Source organism: Poecilia mexicana, unplaced genomic scaffold (genome assembly GCF_051168715.1).
Source record: "Poecilia mexicana isolate PSO_F unplaced genomic scaffold, ASM5116871v1 scaffold_4, whole genome shotgun sequence".
Taxonomy (NCBI): domain Eukaryota; kingdom Metazoa; phylum Chordata; class Actinopteri; order Cyprinodontiformes; family Poeciliidae; genus Poecilia; species Poecilia mexicana.
Genome location: NW_028263373.1, coordinates 25,898,805 through 25,924,640, shown reverse-complemented (window position 1 = coordinate 25,924,640; position 25,836 = coordinate 25,898,805). Strand labels below are relative to the sequence as shown.

The window sequence follows — 25,836 nt, the reverse complement described above, 5'->3', positions numbered from 1 at the left end:
TTACAGGAATTACAGCATATATGTATAACATCAAAAAGTTTGGACTGACAACCTGTGGGATGATGACAATGGGGGGATATATAATTACTGTTTTCATCTAAATTTTTGCGTGCTCTGTCCAGTTTCCACCCAGGTCGTGGGTTCATGCCCCACACCGGGAAAACATTTTTAACAACTACAAGAATTGATGAGTCAATTTAATCCAAGAAAAACTAAGCAAAAAGCTGGTACCACAAAGACTTGTGTTGCTTTTATTAGTGTTCTCCCTCCTACATCAATTGCCATCTAATGTGGGATTTGAACTCACGCCTTCAAACGGAGACCAGAAGTTGGATGTCACAGGATTTTCTCCTGGGTGAGGACTTTTTAAATTTAGAGTCTGTTGGAATGTACTATGTTTAAACTGATTGCTCTTTTTTCACACATGCTACAAAGGAAGTAAGTCCAGATATTTGGTCGTCATAAAGAGCACTCAGATGGACAGGATCCTTCAGTTCTGTGGTGCTTTTGGCGAGAGAAACACTTCAGGAACCCTTTCAGTTGGAAGGAGAAACATCTTCAAAAATGTCAAGAAGATGTACAAACCAGACTGCAGCAAAGCAAAACAGGTCAACGCAACAACTTTGTTGTTGCGGACCTTAAAAAAAAAACTTAAAGATTTAACTTTGAACATTTTTGACAGCATTTCAATTTCTGATGCGTAGATTTATCAATGACAGCTGTCTGCCAGCCGTCTCTGCCTCACGCTTTCACGCCCGGGTCTTCACCTGGAAGTGGTACGTAGTGAAGCGAATAACTAAAGTCAGCTCTCACTCAGTTTAAAAAGAGCAGTGGAGCAGTTTGCAGGATAGGATGTCCATTATGATGGTCCTCCTTTCACTAAAAACAGATTAGAGGAATATCAGGTTAACTCGTTTGTCATAAGTCAGGAGTTTCTGAATGAGTTCAACCCGAGTTTCCATCTTCATTCAGCATCAAGTTAAGCTAACTCTTACACAATACGTGTTGAAGTGAACCAACTCTCTGTTCAAACAGGCCCAGATTTTAAAAGCGGCCTGTGAAAAAGTCAGATTTTGCCATATGTTTGGAACCTACATCTTGTACCTAGCCATGTATATTGCTGATTTTTTTTATTAATTAGCAAATTTAATTCATTCCTAATGTGGCCATCCTCAGGTATTCAACCACCAAATTTCTTTCGTTATGGCGCAAAATTAAAAGAAACAGATAATGAAAAACCTGAAACCTGAAATTTTAAAAGTTTGGAAAAGGTATTTCAAAACTTTTTTGCTCACTTTGGAACCTCTTTTGAAGTACCATTTATGGAAAATTATAATGTGAGGGGAAAAAAAATCCGCTTTGCACACGCTGTGTTGAGAGTTTCAGGTTTTTTTTGTTTTTTTTTGGGGAGGTTCGGGGGTTTCCCCTCCATTAGCAACCACCAAAACTAAGTTCTGTTTGCTTGCTGCTCGTTCCTCCCGTCCTACCCGAAAATATGCAAAAAATTGCAGTGCCAAGTTTGGTAAAAATAAAATAAATAAAAGGTGGTATGAGTAGACATGAACCAAGCAGCATCTGTCATATCAGGCACCTGAAGCGGAACCCCTCTGCTGTCAGAACCGGTTCTGGTGTTCGCTTAGATTTGCCGCAAATCCACATTAGCACCAATAAAAATGTTGCACGAATACTCGCTCATGTAAATAATCACCTGTATTAATCAGAACCAAACACGGAAAAACAGCATATATATTTATGCTCCACTAGAATGGGACAAACTGCTAGAAAACTGCAAAACTGCTGAAACAGTTTCTTAAATCAAGACTAAAAACACGTTAATAATATTAATTTTTTTTTTAGCTCATCTTTATTTTACCACTATATTGTAATGTTTTTTACACAGGTAAAACTTGACTTTACTATTATCCCAGAACAAACATTAAGAAGACATGTGTTGACCTGGAGCTCCACTCTTGTTACTCTTTGCTCTAACCACCACCTTTCAAATGGCTGTTATCCAATACATTTGTTTAGTTTATTTATTCTGTCCTATTATTCAGATAATGAAACTATTTTTATGTATTTTACACACCCTAACCCTTTTCTTAGATTTGTTGTCTTATAGGACAGAGCTTAGGAAAACACTGTAAAGGCCACTGGCTCCTCCATGACACCCCATATGGTCTGATTACATAAGCTTGAGTCAGTAAGAGTAAATGATGATACATTTGAATCATTACAAAAGGCAGTCCAAACAAACAGTTTTGCCAAGACAATAGTTTTTCACCGTTAAGCAAAGTGCTTCTGGAATAATTTACATTCTAATAAAATCCGTTATAAATTCTCTACTTGTCCTTATTTGGCGTTTTTCAAGCTTAGTAATAGTTCGCCATGTTTATTCTAGAAATTCGAAAGATTTTACGGTAATCCTACAAGTGGTCCAAAACCCGGTGGATCATTAGATCATTGGTATTCTTTTTTCTTTTTAATCTCAGAGCTCTCCTGCAGGGAGAACTATTCTTACTTTAATTAAAAATAAGAGTGACCCCGTGATCATCTCATCCCAGAAAACTTTTATTTCATGAATTCTAATCTGATCCCTGCCATGGAGAACGAGCAGGCTCACGCTGGTTCCTTAACTGCTGACACGTCCGGCCAACTAGATGATTTCTTTTCCTCTCCACGGGTGTTTCTCAACTTGAAATGGAGAGCATTGGCAGGACTTAAATTGGTGGCATTTTGTGGTCTTTAAAGGAAAGGGACTCATTAAAACTAACCCAAGAAACCTTCAAGTTTCCCCCCCCCCCATCATTAGCCAATGTAACAGCATATCAGGGAAGTATAATTATAGATCTGGATAACTTGTGTTGTCAATTTAAAAGTGATAGAGCTGCATAATCCCCAGTCTTGTAATGTGACCCTCCACCCCAAAGCGTCATCCTTGTTTTTAATGAGAGCTTCCCTGACCAGAGGTATACACCCAGAGAGGCTCCGGCTGATCACAATCAATGGTGCTGCTGTTGCAAAGTCCCGTTTCTTCTGATGTTTTACTATGAGATTAAACACATTTACTCACTTTACAAATGGAAAATATGCACTATATGAAGGTAAGGTCATTTTATTTATACAGCACATTTTCAAAGTGCTTCACATGAGTTGGAGGAAATGCAAACAAAACAAAAGAAAGGCAAATGAAAAACCAAAAGTACTCCAAAATTTATAAACTAATTCCAGTTTCTCTGGATAAACTAACAGAAAAGAAAAGTAAAAGTATGAAACTACATATTGGTTCTCCGTGTTTAATAAGAATAGGAATAAGCAGTCCATAATTCATAAACTAGTAGGGGTTTCTCTGGATTCTTGTTCTGATAAAACTAAATGTTAGTTCTCCTTGTTTGATTCTATACTTTCTAAATTTGTTCTAGTTTTTTTTTTTTTTTAAAAAGAGGAGTTTCTCTAGGTCTTGCTCCGATATTAAAAGCTTAATGCTAAATGTTCATCTAAGGTAATGAGTAGTTTCTCTAGATATCTTAAGCTTGTTCTAATTCCTACTCTGGGTTGAGTGAAGTATAAAACTAAATATTCTTGTTCTGGGAAACAAAATATACTGTATTGCACCTATACTGTGGTCTTCTGTGACTTAATTCAATAATTTCATCCTTTAACCAGTATAATTGACTCCCACCATTTATTTTTTTTAATGGCAGTGGTCATTTTAAAAGACATGCTTTTCAAAGTGATGGAAACAACTAGGAACAAAGAATCCTCCAACCCATTGTTGAAGCCATGATGCCCTGCACTCTGAAAATGTTCTCAGGTTGTCTGATTTAATAGTAGGGAAGAAGTTATTGTCGAGATATTCACTTGTTAAAACATTTTACACGTTATCAAATAAAAATCTTAAATTTTCTCTGTTTTATTTTTAACATCTTTTTCTGGAGTAGAAAATAAATATGGCCAGCACTGTGAAATGACTACACGGAGAAAGGAAAGAAAGGGAAAACGCATCTCTACTTTATGAAATCTTTAACTTTCCCTAACTTATTTCTTGACCCAATTAAAAAAAATGCCCAGCATGATTAAGCATTAGACGATAAAGCTCAAGTGGGCATTTTACCATAAAATTGCAGCCAATTCCCCCCCCATCCCCTCTCACAACACCCTCCAAAACCCAGATCAAAAGAGTGAAAAAAGGAGCTGCTCAGTAGTGCCACACATGTGGTGGAGGCTTTAAAAAATTAGCAATGCTCAACTGGAACGGAAGTAGCTTGCAGTGAGTGCCACAGCAGCGTTCCTCTAATCATATGTAACCTCTACCTTTGGAACGTAGTGGAGGGAGTTTACAATAAGCTTAACCCCTACTTTTATATTGCACTCAGCAGGTTCTCCCCTCCATGTTGGGTACTTTGAACACTATTTTGTTATTCTGGCTTCACTCGGTTTAATAATCCGCAGTTTCCTGGTTTTGTAGTCCTTTTTTTTTATTCTATCTCACGGGCCTTTGATGTTCTGAGGTAAACACATGGCCTTTGCAGAAGGAATTTGGTGTTTTGAGGGGGTGAGTTTTGGTGGAAAAGGCTGAACATTTCCTGACAGTTTCATTTGTAGCTGTTGCTAAAAATAGAGTCTTAAGTATGAAAACTGACTTTTCTATAAGGTCATGGTGGGTAATTTGCTGGTGGTGATAAAGCTCTGCTCTAAGTGACTCGGCAGACATCACACAGCAGAGGCAGTTTGAGAATTTGGCAACCAGTGTGATGCAGTGCAGGAACTCTGAGCTGAGGATGAATAAAGCTAGATCTGAATCAGTTCTGCATCAACAGTGTCCTCTGTCCCTGCACCGAGCTGTGAGAGAGACACACAGGCCTCCACAGCTCAATATTCATCTACGTTTCTCCCATTGGATAGGCACAATATGGCGGGCTTAATTAACTTCTGTCAAAGGTGAAGCAGTCCGCACCATCTGCTGTGAGACAATCACATTTGTATGCTCCCCTGAATAATCCCGTTACTCCATTATGGCAAAACAGTGTGCGGTGAAAGAGAAGTCGGTGAAGAAAAAGACAAAACCACTCAATTATGGATCACTTTGGAAAGCCAAATTGCCTTGTTACCCTTAAGATATACAATAACTGAGATTCTGCACCGGCTGGCAGAGACTGGCAGACAGCTATTTTGTATGGTTTTACATTTTAAAAATAGTTGGTAAAATGAAAGAAAATATGAAGAAAATATGATAAAGTGCAGTCAAAACTTCAAAAGCTGTGAATTACCTCTTTAGCTTAGCACCATTCAGAAGCTATGATGCAACTTCTGTGTCAGCTAACAGCTAACTAGCTTTTCATTCCATCACCATTTTTTTTCTGTCCAAATATTACCAAAAATCCTACGAAATGAGCAATTTGAAAGTTGTAGAGGCTTCTTCTATGCCAATGTTGTTGTGTTTTTAGCTATCCCAATGTTGTTAGCCTAACGTCGCTAGCCCAACATTGTTCCCATACTTCATTCAAAGCGTTGAAGAATATAAGGCAGCTAAAGAAATATTCACTTTCCATTTTAAAATAAGACTCTCAGGTTGTCAAGCTTGAAAGCACACACCAGAAGAAGTACATGATAACACCAACCACATAGTCTTTATTTTGATTAGATTTATTTTTTTGCAAAATCACTTTATACCACTAATAGCTAATTATTTACCCATCAGAGCTGCTATGAGAGCTGTCAGCCAGGCAGGGTAGGCTTTGTAGGTAAGACATGGTTTGTTTAAAAATGTGATTTTGAATTACAGGTGATTAATAGAAGTATAGACTTTTAAAAGTGTGAATTAGCCTTTTAATTTAGCAGCAGTCAGACACTACAATGAAAATTTTATAGTTGGTGGCAAACAGTTAGCCTTTCATTCTGCCACCGAAGATAACTGATTTAAAAGACAGAGAGACAGACAGATAGATACCATCTATGTCCAGTCAATGCAAATTGTCTTCCTTGGATAATTACATACACGTTTGGGCAAGACATTAGGAATTCTTTAATATAACTGAAGGACCACACATTACAATCAAGGGCCTGCTGAACTTGCACTAAAGCCGGGTCATTATTTGATCTTTGTGCATCTTAATCTGATTATCTCATTGTGGAGGTAAACTTCAGACTCAATCTTGTTAGCAGCTGGCCGAGATGGATTACGATGGCCAGTGAGGTGGAAAATGAACTGAGCAGTTCAGCTTTGGCCTTGCTCTCTTTCAAGATCCTCGCCACCACTACTTCAGCTCCTTCTGCTTTTCTTTCTGCTGGCCCTTCAAACAAGATATTATCCCGCTGGAACCCCCACAACCCTCCTTTCCCCACACCCCCTTTTCTTTATGTCTGACGCTTTAACTAAGTGAGGACAAAGGCAAAAAAAAAAAAAAAAAATCCTGACCTCTCTTAAACATCAAGATTTTCAGGGACGTTGTGTGACAACGAGACGATAAAGTGGGTAAACCCCGCAACGGCACAAAAAGACGAATCATACCCTGTAAGGGCATAAATTCCAAGACTTTTCATTTGGGAACCTTGTGAGGCCGTTTTGACCGAGACATGCAGCTAAACCAACAGGTCGAGAGAGGTACGCATCGCCTCGATTCTCATCTTAAATGAGGAGCGCTGGTTTCTTGCCTTCTTTCTTTCTCTTCCTCCCTTAAATTATGCAAATGCCTCAGATGTGTGGTCCCGCTTAAGACACTCAGTTTTGCTTGTGGTCTTATTGCGGTATTGAGTGCCTTTACAGTGAATGCACACCACAACCCACAGCAGAAAAAGTCCCCTAAAGGCTGAAAGGAGTTCAAAGCATTCAAAAGACAAAAAGGACTAAGCTGGGATTTTTTTTTTTTTTTTTTTTTTTTTATGTAGACTGAAAAGAAGAATGAAATATAAGTTCCCCAACGGTGCCTGTTAAGGCAGTAGCAGTCATATTAAAGCATTATATTAGGACATAAAGGCAGCTTGAAATTCTGCTTGGGCACCATATGCAATCAAAAAAAAAAAATTTGAATAATTCAGAGAGGCGTGAACTTGCAACACGAACTCCTGAATGCTCTTTTTGACACACTATTGAGGGAACAAGGAACTCAAAAGAGGTCATATTCGATCAGGTTTTCTGCCTCAATAGGTTATAATCACTCCTAAAGTATTGAGCACTACACAGAGAAGAGAGCTTCTAAGGAGGCTAATCAGCAGGTTTTCTCCCTATTATCGTTTCCCATCTGAGGGTAACGGCGCACAGAAGTACCCCTTTCTATTGATTATCTGGACTGGAATTTAAATATTAATACACTGCCCGGCCCTGCTTGGCACTCTCCCTAGAGCTGGGCTTCATGGCAAAGCACTCATTCCCCAGATTAAACTCCTCTCTTTTTTAAAGCACAATCCTGCTCTCTTTTCAGCTGAAAGAAGGAGAAAAAAAAAACTTCAAGGGGCAAGTCGAGAGGAAAAAAAAGGGGGCCAGAGCTCTGTGCTTCTGCAGCGAATTCAAAGACGACACTTTTCCTTCAGGCCTGGGTCTGATGAAGACGCAGGAATCACACGGCAAGCATTTAACTGCTGCTGTCTGCAATGAAGATATGGAGACAAAGAAGCTCCGTGCTCTCGTTGGCTGATCAAGACAAAAAAAAAAAAGAAGGGGGATTTAGTGAGCTTTATACCCCTTGTTTTGTCTGAATTACATTGAAAAATTAAACTGGGTTATTTTTAAAGTAAAACTGGGGAAAGTAAACAAAAGTAGAGTTCAAGAAGCAGTGCGATGTGATCCCAGCGACGTCTCCATGAATGTTCCATATGCTACATGCGCCCAAAAACCCTGTGACCCAGACACGGCGCGCATTTGCCTGCAGGGCCTGGTTTCACACAGAGGGGACAGAAGTGCAATGACATCAGTATTGGTGGGGCGACCCAAACACACCAGCTTTGGCCCCACTTGACACGAGAAAACTTAGATCCAAAAATGGAAAATGACCACGCTCATGTACAACACAGAGACACACATTCGTCCTTCTGAATCACAAATGCTTAAGATCAACAAATAAATGTTAATATTAGAAAAGTGATTTTATTCAGTAAAGAAGCAGCAGTCCAAACCAAACTGGCTCTGGGTAAAGTAAGTAATCATTTCCTTATTATATCACAATTAACCCTGATTGAAAACATTTTTGGTTCAACTTCACTGATCTCACACAGGTTTAATTATTTGACCTGTAGAAACACAAAATGAATATGTATTGTAGACGTCTGCAACCTTTACAGTCTATTTTTGCCTTCAGCTCAGCTACATGAAACTTGTTTAAAGCCACTAATGTTACATGATACAAAGACAGACAACATATATATTGTATTTTAAACATGTAGTTTAGGAAATTTGTTATTTTTAAAGAATCCCAACTTTATATTAAAATGCAAACTAAGATGTAAAGAAAAGCATGAAACTTGTTTCAAAACGAGAACGGATGCATTTTATTCTGGGGGATGTTGATATTTGTGAAAAATTCTATTGAATAAAAGAAACAACCTAATGAAGAAGAATAGATATAAAAATATTACTTTTACTTATGTCAGTCTGTTGTGGAAATTTCGTGTAATTATTTCACCAAGATCTGGCAAACCGCAAAAAAAAAAAAGAATGTTATATCTATGTTTTAAAACATTTGGTTCTTCATTTTTATCCAAAGTTATTAAGAGTCCACTGTGGAAGATCCAAAAGGCCACTAGAGACTCTACAGACCATGAAGAAGAAACAACACTTGATGTTTTGGTCTAAGGAAATTCAAGAGCAGAATTTTTAAAAGGTACGGTGAGGGTCTACCATATTCACAAGGTCAGAAAAAACCCAGAAGAACATCTGGAGCTCTGCAGGGCTCACTTGCCTCAGTTAAGGTCAGAGTTCATGATGCAGCAATAAAAGTGGACAAAAAGGACTGGAGTTCTAAGGCTAAAACCTCTGCTAACAAATCACAAAAGACCCATCTCACATTTGCTCTTTTGGGAATATAACTTGGACACTTTTTGGAGGGAGTCATTTGACATAAAATTATCATAGCAAATTAAAAACAAAAATTAACATCACACAAAGAGTCAGATTTGGTGGTGGTATTGTGATTTTCTGCTTTGTTGCTTTTGGACCCAACTTGATCTGATTGATGGAACCATAAACTCTTTTTCTGAAGATACTGGAGGAAAATGTCCAGCTATTAGTGACTGAAACTCAGTCTCACTGACATTTTGAAAATAAATCCGCTTAATGGAAACACAGCAATTAAAAAAAAAAAACTTGAAAACGGTGGCAGTAGGAAAATAAACTGTATCAATATCGGTTTATTTTGCAAAACTTCAAATGGGAACACTTTTTTCTTGCATCACACAAGTCACGCAATAAACAACCTCATGTTGCTGCTGGTGCAAACCACAAAGAAGACGACAACAGGAATGACTTACTGTGTGAACAAACTTATTCACGTTGGAGTTTCTCATTTAATGGAAACATCACAACTGCAAAATTGTGTTGCGCCCCCCCAACATTAGCAGAATATTGACAAAGTTTTACGCAGATTTGTAATAGAAACACAGCTACTATCAGTCATTATAAGCACTTGACAGAAAGTTGTTGCTGCTGGATTTTCACATAACAGGTTCATATATATATATATATATATATATATATATATATATATATATATATATATTTTTTTTTTTTTTTTTTTTTTTTTTCCTGACAAATGAAAACAACTTGAAAAGTGCAGGCTGTATTTACTCTGTCTGGCATTAAAAGTTGTTTGATTATCTGAAACTTTTAAGTGTGACAATAAAAGCAAAAGACAGGAAAAAAAGAAATCTGTAAGGGGCGAATCATTTTTCTCAGTACAGTGCACAGTTTTTTTTCTTTTAAATAAAGGGAAATAAAAGCTATGCGAAAGGTTAAATTGACATTATGTTTATAGAGACATATATTAAGGGTGCAGGTGATTTATATTATGAGTTAGAGCGATTGGCCAAATCCAGCAGTAATCACTGTGGAGCTGCAGAATAATGAAGAGATCAGCCAGGAGCATAAGGCAAACAGTTTAGAAGGATGTTAAGTCTGTGTCTCTTATAGAATAATATGTACTATATTATCCCATCTTCATTTGCATGCAATCTCAGTAAGCTCCCCCAGTCAATCATATCTGTTCACTATGAAACAGGTTTCCATGACATATGAATCCATCTCCCACTGCTGGAGATTTATTAAAGCTCTAACAGAAACCGACAGAGTTCAGGATAAAGTAACTCAGTCCCACAACCACAGTGGCTACACTGGAGGTTTTTATATTTGTGCGTGTCACGAAGTATTTCCTTAAGGGGCAGCTAGTTTATTTTTCAAAAAGAAAGAAACTCCCATAGAGTTCATGTATGTTGTCTGGACAGAGTTTGCTTTTGAATCATCGGTCAATTCTGTGTTCGTGACATAAAAGTGAAGCTGAAGTTGCAGCATCGTCACTGGTCGAGCTTAGCACAAAAATTATGAACCTGAAGAAACAGCTAGCAAGCATTCGTTAATGAAATATTAGAAAAATCTTAAAACTCTAGGCTAGGTTTGTCACCGATTTGAAGAAGAACATAGCACTATCAGTCTGCAAATGAAAAAGTCCTAAAATTTTTAAGACCTAATAATTCTGCACAGGGACTCTCTGCTGCACATATTCTTTTTTTTTACCTCTAATTTGACAGTTTACTGTAATTTTCTTTTTGTTTTCCATGTTAGATGCCATTTGAAAATATCCATCCATGTGTGGGATCATAGAACCATAGTTGTTGCTGTTACTCCGTCAGACCAGAGGTGCCACTGTGTGATAGTTTACAAGGGAGAGAAGAAGAGTGTGGAAAATAAATTCAAAGGTTGTACGGCTAAAAATTTAAGTTCTAAACTTGAGCCATTGTCTCCAAGGTTTGATGCACACATAACAGTATTCAGCTGAACCTCTGAGTAAAACTGAAAAGGAGAGTTAATAAACTGGGGGAAAAAAGACCAAAAGGGAACAAACAAGAATAAAACTTAAACCTATAACCGACCAAACAATGTAGTGACATCACAGTTCAGTGTGAATGTGTGAGTTTAAGAACCAAAACATTTGCCTTAAGAAGGTGAAATGAGGCCAAATTAGCTCTGAAAGCTAAAGAATAGGTTCAAGGAGTTCAAACAAGCAGATGACAAATAAAAGCAGAAGAGACAATGAAACAATTTGTATATGGTAAAAATCATTTTCCGAATTAGAAATCATTTTTAATGCTGTGTTAATTATCACAATGACTGAATGGCGTGATCGTTTTATCATTAGCAGAGGTTTTAGCTTTAGCATTAGCAGGAGGGGTAATGAGGAGACAATATTTCACATTTATTTGCCTGTCTGTGGACATATTTTCTGAAGGTTAGAGAGAAAAGATCCCTGCTACCTGTGAATGTAAAATACCACAATCGGATCCAGAAGACGAGATACCTGGGATTGGATCGCAAAATTCCTAGTAAACAGTGTTGCTCCAAGGTGTGAACCTGGTAGAACGCTGTAAATATCAGAAGATAAGTCATCAATAACATAAGCAAAATGGAATCTGGCAGAAAATGATGCCTTTAGTATGCCTGGTGATAATCCCCTGCAACATCATCTGTAAAAGATTATTATCTAAGGCTATATGAATATCAGTCGTGACTTTCAGCAGCGCTGATTCTTTCCCATTATGAATGCTAAAACCCAACAAAGCTTCTCAAACAAATTATTTCTGTGTAAAAGTCTCTGAATCTTGTTGACACTCCAAACTTATTGCATATCTTTATCTTGGCTTTAACCTAATCTCTCTCTCTTGTTACACACATACAGAATATGGCATAAATTTATTCTTTAGGTGATTTTTTTTTATCCATCTCCCTCCCAACTATTCATCCCTTGCACATTGCAAACACCAACCTCATTCCAAGTATTAGTAGAGCGTTCTCTGATTAAACTGTCTCAGAGAGGTGAAGACCTCGTCATACACCTCTGCCACATTTTAATGTGACAGCAAAGGCCATTAATGCAAGAGCACAGAGGTCATTAGCATCGCTCCATGGCGTAGCATAAAGTAATCACCTTCTGAGATCCGTCTCCCGCGACTGCTGTTCTATCTGTCCTCCTTCTTTGGCGATTCTCTTTGCGTGTAAGGTCAGTTAATGACGGTGGACAGAGATATCTGACCAGGGGAGCCGCTCTGGCAGCTGATTATGCTCCACTCCTGACACTTCTTAATCAGCCTCTGGATGACAAGGCTGACACCGTTAAGGATTTTAAACATTCCTTGCTGCTCATCAAAGATGGCACGACGAGAGCAGGCAGACTGAAGTCTCAGCATAGCATTAGCGTAAAACTATGGCTTTGAATTTTAGACCCGTGTATTTATCTTTCAGTTCATAGCTACAATCTGGTTTATGGGATACAAGAGTGTAAGTATAGTTGCTACACCAATGAACAAAAAAAAGAAAAAAAAAACTTTCTGCCAATATGACTTGCATGTGAACATCTTTATATCCTGAAATGTCTGTCAGAGTCATAATGGTGTCATATTGTCATTTATAGTTAATTTCTGTGGAGATCTTACCGTTTTCACCCAATATGGATTTAACTTGCATTCATCTATATACTCTATTAAATTATTGATTAAAAAAGAGCATTTTTTATCATATGAAAAGTGTTTTTTTGATATGATAAAAGCATTTCTGGCTTTTATCATATCAAAATATGATATTGCATATTTTGATATCAATCTGATACCAAGTAAATACTGTGATAGTATTGCAGATACCGATACTTTTTGAATACATCAAATTCCTGACCCTTAGGTGTTTTTTTTTCCTTTGACCTATTTTGTTCAAACAAGAATAAAATCAAACTTCAAGAGATGCATTGGAAATTGGACCTTTACTGGAATCAATTCAGGTTCAGTTTGATCAGTGACCAGCTGGTTAGGAAGTTAACATTTCTATTTTTTCAATGCAACAGTCTTCTGGGTATACCCAACATCTATAGATCCTGTTACTGAGTTAAAAAGACTTGGGATTCATTCCCACCAGCTCTAGTTCATTTGCGTGGAAGGTCTGGTTTGTTTGGGGAGGTGTGAATGCATAATGGGACTCTAGTGTGGACCAAAAGGTGAACTCTGGTCCGCACAAAAACAAGTTTCAGTTCAATTAAAGTGAACTCTGGTGCAGTTTGAAAGCCAAGTGGACCACAGACCGCTTCAAAAGCAGGAAGCGCACTATAGCTGAGGGAATTCTGGGTAAATACAACCAAAACAAACGCATGTCTAGCGGTAGAAAGCGAAATGGCTTGTAGTCTTTTAACAAAAACAAATGTTAAATCCTATAACCACTAAAATCTGATGCCACTCCATTTTTGTTCACATTTCATGAAGAAGGAAGTTGCATAGAGTGTTTTCTTCTGAGGTTTTTGTCTTCAGGTAAGGGGGTAAACAGATTCTTCAAAGTGTTTGGCATGGTGCAGTGTGAAAGCAAATGGAAAATGTTGCAATTTTGGTCCCCCATCGAGCAGAGTCCCAGACTATCAGGTGGGAAAACATCCTTTAAGGTAGGTACTGTTATTGTCATCCTACTTCTATTATGACTAATAACTAATCACAACAAGAAAGTTAGAATAGATATTTTGTGTAGTAGGACTAAAATCTGTATCTCGGCACAGAATATCCATCTTGGAAGGATTACAAGAATCCATTTCTATATTTTCAATTACCCAAAACCCTTAACTCCTTTTTTTTCCCTGCAAAAGGTGGCTTGTCATTCATAGGTGTGGTCTGAATACGAGGATGGTGATTGCATCAGAACTGACAAAAATCACCAGATTTAACATCCAGCGTTCTTTTAAGTTCCTTCAAGAAACCCAGAGCGGCATGTTAACAGTGCCGTTACAGCGAGGAGACCAAACAAAAGGAGACAGCAGTGACAGTTCAAGCACAGATGACAAAGATACAAAAGAGAACATCACACCAAAACTATATATCACCAGAGCTGATGTTTCTCCTTCACACAAATGGCATCCAAGTCATTTTTCTTGGAGATGTGTGAATGATGTTTGCCGTCATCCATCATAAAAAAAGGACATAATGGAGGCTGGGGGAGTCGGAGAGACTTGGACACTCCAGGGAGCTCATTACCAGACCTATTAATCTGTTATTTGACCCCAGTGAGAGCGTTCTCCAATCTGAAAGCGGTCCATGCTTCCTTAATCCAAAGATAAAAACAAAACCTCTGCTGTGTCTCGGGGATCATCGCTTCAATTCAAACAACAAAGCACAGAAATAACATCAATGCCTCAGATTGGTTTGTTCTCAATGTTGGATAAAAGTGAGTTGATATGGAGTTTTTTTTTTCTGTTTTTTTTTCTCCCCTTTTCTCTTCTGACGGCGTTCTTTTGAAAACGATCTCCAAGCAAAAGCTAAATTATTTATATCTAAGATAAATCTTAATGTCGACGCTGAAACACAGTGCAAATATAAAACGAAGCACAGGAGACGGAGTGCGAAGAGGATCTCCGCGCCGCCGCGTGGACCTTTGTTTTGACCGAGCGTTGGGCTTCCGCTTTAAAAGAAGAGTCCTCCTGCCATTCTTTGTATGCATCCTTCCTTCAGGGCCGATTGTCTCCTTGTTAGTGGTCTGCTGTTGAGCTCAGCACTTTGCCAAGTCAAAAACAATGTCATGCCTCGGAGGCCTGTGTGTGTCTCCCTCTCTCTCTGTCCTTTTGTGGGGCTTCTGCAACACTCAATTAAATTTCCTTCACATGGCAGAAAATGAGCACGGATGTTAACGAGATGGATCTGAGATCCCGCCATCGTTTTCCCGCAAATTGGCCGCCACGTGCTCTCTGATTACAAAGTTGTGTTAAAACATCAGTGATTCTTGTTAAGTGTTATCTCTGAGCAGAGGTGGGCACTTGAGAATCCTTCATACAGCTACACCCCCCCGCCTCCCCGTACCCCTTCAACATCTGCGCTTTCCAAAAATTCACAAAGGCACAGCGAGTCAAAGTGAAGGAAAACAATGTTTTTTAAAATAAAGATGGCTGTCGGTGTTATGATGTGCAGGTAAAACTGCTGTTAGGCTCCAAATTACCACCTCCAGTCACAGTCTCCTGCTCAGGTGAGAATGTATTGATTGACTGAAGCAAACATTTGTCCAGAATTACTCTAAACTCTGTGAGCCAACTGAGGAGAGTGTGGAGGTGTAGATATACAGGCAGGTTAAAAAAAAAAAAAAAAAAAAAAACTGGGTACGCTTCTTGAATTTTAAACATTTTGTCTGGGAATGATAAAAGAAAACATTTGGTCGTTTTCTGAGTCCACAGTTAATATAAGGGGGGAAAATATGCTTAAGTATTCACACCCCTTGAAATATGCCAGTATGGATCTGCAACCAGAAACTCCTACATGTTTCATTGGAATTGTAGGTGAGAGACCAACACAAAGGAGCACATAATTGTGATGCAGAAGGAATTAAAAACATTACATGGTTTTTAGTTGTTTTTTTTATAAATCTAAAAAAAATTGTGACATGCATTTGTACTCACTTCCAGCAGCAGGAGCATCTTGGTATGTATCTACCACCTTTGGACAGATGGAGGCAGAAATCTTTAGCTATTCTTTGCAGAATCGCTCCAAGCTCAGTCGGACTCAATGGAAGGAGTCTGTGAACAACAATTTGCAGGCTTAGCACAAATGATCTAATGGATATACGGCTGGTTTAGACAGCCAGGCATCCTAACATGTGAATGTACAATATCATATCTTGGACTTAAATCTTTTCAATGCAGGTCTGCCTGTATGTTGAGCACCACAGTGTTTTACAGACTCCAGTTTTTTCTTTTTTTAGTTTTTTGCTCCCTTCTTAATCCCATCAACTCTGATTGCCTTCTCTCCTTAGAGACACATCCCCACAACATGATGCTGCCACCTCCATGTATCATGGGTGAGTTATTTGTTTATTAAGACCCCCCTTAGCTGCATACAACTGTTCTGACTGGCGTCCAACAGAATATTTACAAAAAGGAAAAATAATAATAATAATAATAGTAAAACAAATAGATATTTGCATATTATTATGCAATGCACCAACACGTCATATATATCACATATTATATCACACATAGATATCACATATACACACCCTACAACATACTCACCTTCACTTTTTTCCTTCAAAAACAAAAGTTCTGGACGGAACCTTAATAGTCATGCGTTTCTGATACATCTGTAAATATGAAACAAGCTACAAACAATAGCGTTTGATGACTACGCCGCTTCTCTTAGCCCACTGGGGGTTAATTTTTGCTTCTAAAGAACGAGCTTATTGGATGCTACAAAATACAAGTTTTGCGTTCAAATGGTGCTAAAAGGAATTAGCCTATCAGTAAAGCTATTAAGGCCTAAAATAGCATCTAAGTGCATCAAAATGTAAATGCTTGGGGACGTGCTATAAAACAATGAATATCTTGGCGTTTGAATTGAAGTTGTACCACTTTTTGTTGTAGTTTGATGAAAATGCAATTAACTGTGATTAATTACAAACCCTGCCATTAGATCCATTAAAAATGTTAAATGGAGTCCAACCATTAATATAATTGTGATATAACATGTATTTGTTTTGCAGTTAAATTAAATAACTAGATTTGTACTTATTTTTGGAGGGGGTTAGAACATTGAAAATCCAACCTTTAAAAAGTTCCAAAAGTTCTGGACGGAACCTTAATAGTCATGCGTTTCTGATACATCTGTAAATATGTATCAGAAACATACATATCAGTCTGGTGGACCTGGTGGTCAGGTCCACCAGACTTCTACAAAGTATTGTACGCGCAAACGTTTAAAACTGCTGAGTCCAATTGAAAACCTGAGGCAAAGAAAAATAAACAATGTTCAGTCTGAATTCATATTTTTGCATTTTGAAAGCAATGTTAACCTTTCTATCCTCTTTTTAAGTGTACACCACTCTGTGTTGCTCTATGATATAAAATCATAATGTTTGTAATGAGACAAAAAGCTCAGAGGGTCAGAACACCTTAACAACCCACCATATGGTGTGACTATTTTCAATGCAATGAAAGTAAACTGGACAGATCCTATCCTTTGAGTTCTGTATTCATTTGGTTTGAGTTGTGAAGGGGCAGGAAAAAAAAAAAAAAACGGACGGTTTTCCGAAGGTCGCAGAAGGGTTCGGCGGAAGGTAGCAGGTTAGGAAAAGCTGACACCGTATGGACATTTCAAACTGCTTCTCTCAGAAACTTCGGGCTTTGATTTCTCCCTCAGATGACTGGAATAAAAAGGACAGTTATACATATTTCAGAGAGCGAGGATTCACAAAGGGACTTAGGAATAAAGAGGTATAAACCTTTGAACTAAACAAAGGTCCATCACCCACATTTCATATCAGATGTGCTTGTGTAGCCCTTGTAAAGATGTGGATATGGAGGGATTGTTGAGAGGAACCAGCATGGCACGAGCAGACAGCTTGTCTGAGTGATGTCTGCCTGTCCCATGACCCCCATCTTCCTTGTTCCTCTGTCTCTAACCCCCATAGCACTTGTTGGCAGCAGAGGTTCGGGGGAAAAAAGCCTCCGCAGTGGTGTTACCCATCTGTGGGCCTCTTTGAATTGTGCAGGAGTCTCGTAACAACAGGCTGTATCAGTTGCATTAAGTTGATTAAAGTGGTCGGCGGACGCAGGCACTTGTGCTCTCACAATGCTAGATGAAAGAACAGCGTGGCGGCGGCGGCCCCTCTTCTGGCCGTCAGAGAATCCGCCTTTGCTCTCAGCAGAGGTCAACAAAAGAGCAAATAATACCAGAGTGAAAGCAATCGAAAGCTTCTTTGCCAAATGATCTCTAATTGGGCCTTTCTTCCCCCCGCGGATCCATCCTATGATTTTGGTGACAGTAGACTTACCCACAATTGGACCTCTAAAAGCTTCTCCCGAAAGTGGGCTACTTGAAAGAAGTGACCATTACCTAAACTGCGATGAAAGATTTCTCAGTGCATCTTTTAAAAGCAACAAATAATTGAATTGCATTTAGCAAATAAGCAGAAAAAATGTTGCAGTCAAAAGGAACAGATGACTTCTATTTGGTGAATTCCGAAGGCCTTAAAAAAAATCATGAATGTAATCAAGACTACACAGCTCTTTGGTAATTTCTTAAAATAATGTCAATGGCTGATGTTATTGTCATCTTATGCCTTGACATCTAATTCACAAGGCAATTCTTTTAAGCAGATTTTTTGTCCCAATTTCCCCTTTTCGACAACCTTAAAGACATCCAGATTATCAGGATGGCTTAAGAGATCTTCCTGCCGCATATGATGTGCTAAGAGTGGCCCGGTCCATTCAGAAGGATGTTGGGACCCACTGTCATCAAATATCGGGTATATTCAACATGTTGGACGTCTTGGTCTAATATCGCAAGACATGGGTCCAATCTCTCTGTTCCTCGAGGACAAAGGAGAGCACGACTTGTTTAAGGTGACATTTAGTCAACCATAAAGCAAGGTGACAGAAAGACAAAGTGGGATCTAAGGATGCATTCACATGAGCCCTGATTAGTCCACTTTAATCGAACTCTAATCCAATCACCTGGGAAGTTTGGGGTCCGAATGCACAATCGAACACCAAAAAGACTCTTTGCATCTTTGCATTGATTATTCTCTGTTAAAGATAGTCCACAAACTATTGTCACTGCTTCTTCCCAGACGACCATGTTTGTTTAAGCTGAACTAAAATGTTTGGTTTCCTGTTTGAAGTTTAAATATTGGTGAATGAAATCTGTTTGTGTTCAGTGTTGCTCCTGCCGTTGACACCTATTACCAACCTGTTCCACTTCAGATTTTTTAATTGTCATGTGTGTCGTCTCCGAGGTTTTAAAAATCTGCATATTTTAAAATCTTGCTGTGTGAAACATTAATCATCCAAACTAACAGCAAGCATTCCTCCCAAGTGTCAAGAGGTATCATGGTGGGTGAGCTTTTTTTCTCATTACAAACACCATTTGAGGAACATGTGACACTTGTGGAAAGTGGGCTACATGAAAGAAGTGACCATTACCTGAACTGTGATAAAGGATTTTCTGGTGCATCTTTTAAAAGCAACAAATACCTGAGTTGTATTTAGCAAGCAAGCAAAAAACAAAAGTTGTGGTCAAAACAAACAAGTGACTTCTACTTGGTGAAAAAGCCTTTAAAAAATCCTGAATGTTATCAAGACTGCACCTTTGAATGTTTGGTAATTTATTAAAATAACACCACCAGATATCATTCTCCCCTTAGCCATCAAAACTAACTACAAGCATTCGTCCCTCTCAAGCAGCTCAAGAGGTGTCATGGCAGCCAAGCTTCCCTTCTCATTACAAACACCATTTGAGGAACATGCCACACTACGCTCGTGGAAAGGAGTCAAGACGGTAACTGTCACTGTTGGAGAAAAGAAAAAACAAACAAACAAAAGCTCTGAAACTAAGGAGCTGTTGCTGGGTTGATAATAAAAAAAAAGAAGAAGAAAAAAGAGGCGAGGTGATCAATGCTGTTCTGGATTTTGATAACGCGTTGCTCCTGCCTCAGACAAATGATGGGAATTCTTAAGGAGAGAGAGGCCTGCAATATGCCAAAGATGCTCCAAATTAGCCTTCAAGAACAACTCTCGCTGCGTATATGGAAGCCGCGTGAGTAAATAAAGGGCCAGCATAAATTACCTTTGGATGTCAATCGTGATGGCTCGCCCTGTTTTCTTGTTGTTATCGTGTCGCCTATTCGTCTCGCTGGCGGTTGACATGAAATGAAAGTATTCTCTCTCCAGCACCACCGACGGTACTCAGAGCGCTTTCTGACACTTGAAAACGCTACGGGTTTGTGAAACCACAGCTGGGCCCGCACTGATTGGCTCGCCGCGCCGGCTGCTGCTAAACTTTCGCTGCTTGAGGAGTTGTCTGCGCCGGGACAGGTGGTGTTTATGCAGATGAATGAACACATTACTGTGTGCTCTTCCTTTTGGTTTAAACATTAGCGTTTCAAATGTGACAAATCAGATGTTCATCTCCTGCTATAGCGCAGTCTCTGTGTGTGTGCGTGTATGTGTGCGTAGTAGCTGCTGGAAGACCTTTTGTATTCCCCAAGGTGTTGACGTGCGCGCGCGTCCGTGATGCGTGAAGGACGTACACAGACTCGGGCTGACGGATTCTTTGAATGGCAACATACAGGCATATGGCGGCGACACTTAGCTGTTTGTTAGTTAATATTCCACATACACCGTACCTGATATTACAGTTCACAACCCACTGTAACCAGAGGCTTCCTGTGCTGTGTGGCAGCTAGAACGAGACGGCTGAAACGGGTTTTCCGAGCAGCAGCTGACTGAAGACATCGCTGGTGGCTCTTAAAGCGGATACAGCAAACACTGCAATTATCTCCCTGTTATTACACACATGTCCGGCTATAATTGGGCCTCTACCCATTTATTGTAATTGAGCAGGTAACTGCTGTGGTATTACAATATATATGATAAAAGTCACAGGCTTCTTCACTGAACGTTGGAATAGGACGATCATTCGGCCCAAGAGAGTCAGCCAGGGGCGCCAAAAAGGGGTGGGGGCAGGAGGTCAGTAACAGTCAGTACCATGCTGCCTAACAAAATAACAAAATCAAGTTTTCAAAAAATTAAAGAAGACAAAGATATGGTGTAAATTTGTAACCCAGTTTTTCCTTGAGAAGTGGCTACACTGCAAAAACACAAAACCTTTCCAAGTTTTTTTTTTCTTGTCTAGTTTCTTGTGCAAATGTTTTAGTACATTTAAAATAAGACAAAGCTAACTCACAAGTACAATTTCAGCATGATATAAGAACTTGTTTTAGGTCAATAGTACTTTAATATTAATCATAAAAAAGAATGTACTCACTCCAAAAACAGACTTTTTCCTTTTATGGGAAAAAATTCCTCCATGTTCTAAAATTTTATGCGTTTCTTTGTCTCAAAACATTGTAAGACCATCCATTCCACACCTATGCATCTTGCTGGTTAGGGAAGACTGAGTTCAGTTTATTCATGATAAAAATAAAGATAGTGTTTTAAACTTTTTTGAAGGGGGTTATGAGGTAGTTTTGAGCAATTTAAATTGTTTCAGATTTCCTCTGTTAACATCTTTTTTCCTCACCTAAAAAGTGTTAAATACTGGTGCAGTTGCTGCACCAGTTGTCCTTTAAGCAAGAAAGTCCTGGGTTCACATCCCAGCCTGGGATCTTTCTGATGGAGTCTACATGTTCTTCTCATGCATGTGTTGGTTCTCTCTGGGTACTCCTGTTTCCTGTAATCCAAAAAGTAAACTTTTAAGGGAGAGTTGTATTTAGCAAGTAAGCAGTAAGCAGTGGTTTCTATAATTTACCTGAAAATAATGGACGGATGTTTCAAATGATCATATTAATGGCATTAGACAAAGATAACCTGATTTGCATCTGTCGGGAAGTGTGGAAACCCAGAACAAACATCACTAACATTCATCATAAATAGTTTTGGAATGACAACAAAAACCTTCTGGATGGTTTCAACAACGCTCCAGGCTAAACCCAACTGACATTTTATGGACAATGCTTAAAAGTAATTTCTGTGCCAGAAAACCTATTTCAATTCAATCTATTTATTTAATCAAGGACGTCACAGTAAATAATAAAAACAAAGCAACCATTTTTTTTTTTTTTTTTTACAAAGGTTTTCTAGCCATGAGCTAATTTTCAGAGCCAGTCCTTGGTTGGGCTTTTATTAAAATTTTAATAAATAAACTGAATTCAACAATTCTTCCAGAGAATATCCAACCAGGACAATGCTAGAGGCTTTTTGATGATTACAGAGGTCCAGATGCTGCTCACTGAGGGACATTTAACCAAATTTTAGTTGAAGAAAATCCACAAGAAACTGAAAATTGGGCATCCAATGTTTTCTGTTTTTCTTAATTGCAGTTCTGTGGTGAATAGTAATTCCACTCTGGAACAAACTGTTCAATATTATCACTAATAACCCAAAATACGAGCTCATTTGAGCAGCTTTTTACTGCATCTGTAAGAAAACGCCGTTAAAATGACCAAGCCAGTAGAAAACCATTTAGTTCAGCATTTTCCAAAATATTGATTCCTTTTTTTTAAGCAGTAGAATGGATGAAAGCACTGCTTGATGAGAATTAAAAGATTAGACGGGACATTTATAGACTGAGGCCACGACTTTATGAAATGTTTGCTCCACTTGCAGCGAGCGGCTTTGTTTCGGCGACACTTTGTGCTTTTGGGTGAGGCACTAAAGTCCCTATTGTTTAAGTCAACTTGACCTGACCTAGCTGGTTAAGCTGGGGCATTGTGAACAGCAAATCGCTTCAACTAGGGGGGTAGCTGCTTTGTGTGGCTACAGGGAAAATAACCTTCTAAAAAGCCTGCACCCTTAGTTAATGCAGAGAAAGCAGGCCAGTTTTGTCCCTGGAAAAGCGCTGTTTAAATCCAGCTGCCTGTGGAAAACACAGATATTGTTTCACGCGCCGTCCTGATGCGCTTTCTGATCTGATCCCCCTTTATTCATTTTGCAGCGCTTTTAGCGTTCTTAACTGAGTGTGCACATGTGTAGCAATTTGTATGGTTGCACTGCTGTTGCAAAGGCTCCCATACTCACTGAACTTTTCCTAATAGTAGCTTCACTGGCAATTTTTTTGTCACTTGTAACTGGAAAAAAATGTTTTGCTATAAGTGGAATAATCTGCCGATGCAACTGGTACTTTTTAATCTATTTTCAAGAATTATTTACTTAAGACAACCTTGTATATCTTGCTGAAAAGTTACCCGTTAGTTTTGTCTCATTTCAATTGTACTTAGATATTTGGACTATAAACTAGGTCAAAATACTTTGTAAAATGTTGAGCTCCATTTGATCTCAGAATAAATTTATGTGTTCTCAAAAGTTGGTTAGAGATCATGAGTGAATAAATTAACGTCAAATGAAACCAACAGTTAGCATTTCTGCCTACGTGTGAAATGGCAGCAACATGCTGTGGGGATGATGATGGGGGAAGGCATCCCCCATGGAATAGGAAAACTAATATAATTGATAGAAAGATGAATGTTCTCCATTCAGGCTGATGTGCCATGCTGGTAGAGATTTATCCCTGAAAGATTGGAAGTTGAATATAAAACGTTCACCGTACTTTTCATTATTTTTAAAACTGAATCATCTTTCATCTACATAAAAAATGACTTTGTCTTGGTCTATCACAATTGCACATACTGAAAGTTGTGGTTGACATATAAGAAGGACCTTAAAGTAAAGGTAGTTTTTTAAGGCCCCTGGGGGCCAATTTACAGTTGGAACCATATATTTATATACACAGAATAAAAACACACATTCACACACATTCACACATTCACATCCTCACTGTCTGATATTAAGTCAGACAAAACTTCAATTGATTTAGCTCAGTTGTAATCACCAAAATTATTTGCTAAATGCCAGAAAACTTAACAAGAATATTTTATACAATTTGTTTTGTATCCTGTATGCAAACATCAGGTTTCAATTCTATGCTTTATTGTTAGACACACAGACACATACAAATGGAGCCGTCTCTTTATGTTCTGTGTTGATTTCATGCATATTTTGTCATCTGGGAACTTGCAGATTCATATCCAAATGCAGCAAATGGAGCATAGCAACCAGCAGGCATGAGGGCAGCGTGGCTCACATTCAGACAGCGAATGGAGTGAAGAAGAAGACAAAGTTAAAGGATGTTAGAAACGTATTTACATGAGTAAAAAGGTTCTGCAGGAGATGATGGTTGGGAAATATGTAGAAACCCAGCTGAATTTAACAACTTCCACTGCAGATGGAATGCACTGAGCAAGAACAGACGGTGTTTGGCACAGACCCCCAAACACAGGCTGCCCCTCGGCAGGCCACTGCAGGCACATCTCAGGTGCTTCTGTGAGTCCTTCTCCTTGAACCCTGCGCCACTCTCACCGCCTCTCTTCACCAGGCTGATTGGGAGACGGCCCTGATTTCAGATGTAATTAACTGTGCCACAACACAACCTCAAGCAAGCACTCGTTGTCGCTTCATTCCTGCGATTCCAAACAAAAACAAACACTGCGATGGAAATGAGGTTAAAGGCATCACACTCAATTTACTGAACACTGGAACTGGATCCGGCTCCGGGCCCGTTTCTTTGTGTGCTGCATTAAACTGCCATCAGACACCCGGAGAATCTCAATCAGACTGGAGTGCTACCTTCTTTCTGCTGCCACACACCAGCTGCCTTTCCATTAACCATATAATTGCACAAATTGAAATTAAATTTGGTTAATGGAAACGTGTCAATTTTGAAAAAACTCCAGTTTTTCTATAAAAATTTTTTGCGCTAAGATGGGGTGGTTCTTCGGCCATGTTGAAATAGATACATTTCGCAAAACCGCTTTTTTCACATCACAGACGTCACGTGATCAACAGCCGGATGTTACTACTGCAGAAAACGACAAAAAGGAAGAAGTAGTTGGAGGATAATGGTTTGGTTTTGGGTTGTTTTTTTTTGTTTGTTTTTTTTTCGGACAATGTTCAGCATCCCATTCCAATGTGTTGAATCCATATCTCTTCTGTAAAATCTCCTATGACAATTTCACTTCCTTGTAGTGGGGCTTGTTGCTTGAACACTTAAATAAGACACCAACGTCTCCTCTGATTGGCTGATAGATGAATTCATAGTTGAATTATGAATATATCTCATGTAACTGTTTACATCCGACTCTGCCATGATTTTTAATGACTTATCATGTCAACCAGATTTTTATTTCATTTCTTATTTCATGGAAATGTCCCAGTTGCAAAATTGTGTTTTTTCAATATTAGCAGAATAAACACAAGAGATTTGCACATATTTGCAATGGAAGCACAGCTACTGTTAACCTTTAAAATACTCAAATTAAACGGGATAAATAACTTATTTATGCTTTCATAAAGCGTTGCCATGTCCTCCTGGGACGCCTCGGCATGAGTCTTTTCCTTTGTGTCTGATGTACGCATGCTCACTGTGGGCCGAACGTCTGTGAAAACCATCAGACAAGAAATTAACTGGTGGCTGATCTGGACCAGTCCAAACTTGTATGATTGTCTGAACTGGTCACAGCTCCCGTTTGTGGTCTCCCACTGACTGCCAAGTGAGCCCAGAAGTGGGAAGGGGGCAGAGAGGGAGCTCAGAGGGGATAGGAAGACTTTTTCTCCCAATAGGCTCTCTGCCACCTCCTCATTCCCTGCTGGACCTCACTTCCAGACACCTTCCATCCTCTTAATTACTGCAGTATTGGCTGATGATGTTGCAAGGGCGGCGACCGTCCTCCTCAAAAGCACTGCACCACTAATTGTCCTGTTACATCATCTATGAAGTAGCTTAAGAACAAAAGAGAAAGAAGGAAAAAGGTAAGAACCAACTTGACATGCTAATTTTCATTAACCCTGTTCTCTCTATTCTTTCATCATCCACCCCTCCTCCCCGCCATCTTGCTCGTACGAGGTGCAGAAGAACGCAAATTATCCACCAGCATTCCAGCTAATTATCCAAAGAGTTCCTCATTAGGCTATTTCAAATCCAACCTTAGATCAACACTTGCTCAGACCTCAGGGATGCTCGAATCCCAGCAGCGGTTAAACAAACAATCAGTTCAAAGGATCAGGTATTCCACTTTAGGAGGAAGGGGAGGTGTGTGTGGGGGGCAGCTGAGGATAAACAAGTGCTCATTTAAAA

At 39.0% G+C, this 25,836-nt stretch overlaps 1 long non-coding RNA gene across 2 annotated transcripts in view; it reads right to left on the bottom strand.

The window, feature by feature from the left end:
- Nucleotides 1-20,209, bottom strand: part of LOC148160014 (uncharacterized) — a 161,377-nt gene extending 141,168 nt beyond the window's left edge. Inside the window, exons 1-2 of one of the 2 annotated variants that reach the window (XR_015762722.1) lie at nucleotides 19,774-20,209; nucleotides 15,612-15,728 (exon numbers count right to left, since the gene is read on the bottom strand). This is a non-coding gene — a long non-coding RNA (uncharacterized LOC148160014). The remainder of the gene's footprint in view (nucleotides 1-15,611; nucleotides 15,729-19,773) is intronic. The other variant, XR_015762721.1, reaches the window with a different exon arrangement.
- Nucleotides 20,210-25,836: the final 5,627 nt, after the last annotated feature.